General features: G+C 68.3%; 1 protein-coding gene across 1 annotated transcript in view; it reads right to left on the bottom strand.

Annotated features, from left to right (window-relative positions):
- Positions 1–908, bottom strand: part of NAPRT (nicotinate phosphoribosyltransferase) — a 12632-nt gene that overhangs the window by 8621 nt on the left and 3103 nt on the right. The window lies entirely within an intron of this gene.

Genomic DNA, 908 nt, shown 5'->3' with positions numbered 1-908 from the left:
CGAGGGCTGGCCCTGTACTGCCTCAGGTCCCCCAGTGAGTGGTCCCAGCTCCCAGCAGGTCCCCCTAAGGGCTGTCCCAGTCCCTCCCAGGTCCCCTTGATGCCCCCAGGTCACTGTCCCCATTAAATCCTCCTGTGAGTGGTCCCGGTCCTCTGCAGCTCCCCCTGAGAGCTGTCCCTGTCCCTCCCCCAGGTCCCACCGGGGGTCCCCCTGTCCCCCAGGTGCGCCCCAGGGGCTGTCCCTCTCCCCCACCGCAGCCCCCCTGTCCCCCAGGTCCCCATTAAGTCCCCCTGTGAGCAGTCCCAGTCCCCAGCAGGTCCCCCTAAGGGCTGTCCCCATCCCTCTCAGGTCCCCTTGATGCCCCCCGGTCCCCCTGTGAGCAGTCCCAGTCCCCAGCAGGTCCCCCTAAGGGCTGTCCCCATCCCTCTCAGGTCCCCTTGATGCCCCCCGGTCCCCCTGTGAGCAGTCCCAGTCCCCAGCAGGTCCCCCTAAGGGCTGTCCCCATCCCTCTCAGGTCCCCTTGATGCCCCCCGGTCCCCCTGTGAGCAGTCCCAGTCCCCAGCAGGTCCCCCTAAGGGCTGTCCCCATCCCTCTCAGGTCCCCTTGATGCCCCCCGGTCCCCCTGTGAGCAGTCCCAGTCCCCAGCAGGTCCCCCTAAGGGCTGTCCCCATCCCTCTCAGGTCCCCTTGATGCCCCCCGGTCCCCCTGTGAGCAGTCCCAGTCCCCAGCAGGTCCCCATAAGGAGTGCCCCTGTCCCTTCCAGATCCCCTTGACACCCCCCGGTCCCTCTGTCCCCATTAAGTCCCCCTGTGAGCAGTCCCAGTCCCCAGCAGGTCCCCCTAAGGGCTGTCCCCATCCCTCTCAGGTCCCCTTGATGCCCCCCGGTCCCCCTGTGAGCAGTCCCGGTC

Source organism: Egretta garzetta, unplaced genomic scaffold (assembly GCF_000687185.1).
Source record: "Egretta garzetta isolate BGI_Z169 unplaced genomic scaffold, ASM68718v1 scaffold237, whole genome shotgun sequence".
In the NCBI taxonomy this organism is placed as follows: domain Eukaryota; kingdom Metazoa; phylum Chordata; class Aves; order Pelecaniformes; family Ardeidae; genus Egretta; species Egretta garzetta.
This window is presented reverse-complemented; position numbering and strand designations above follow the sequence as displayed.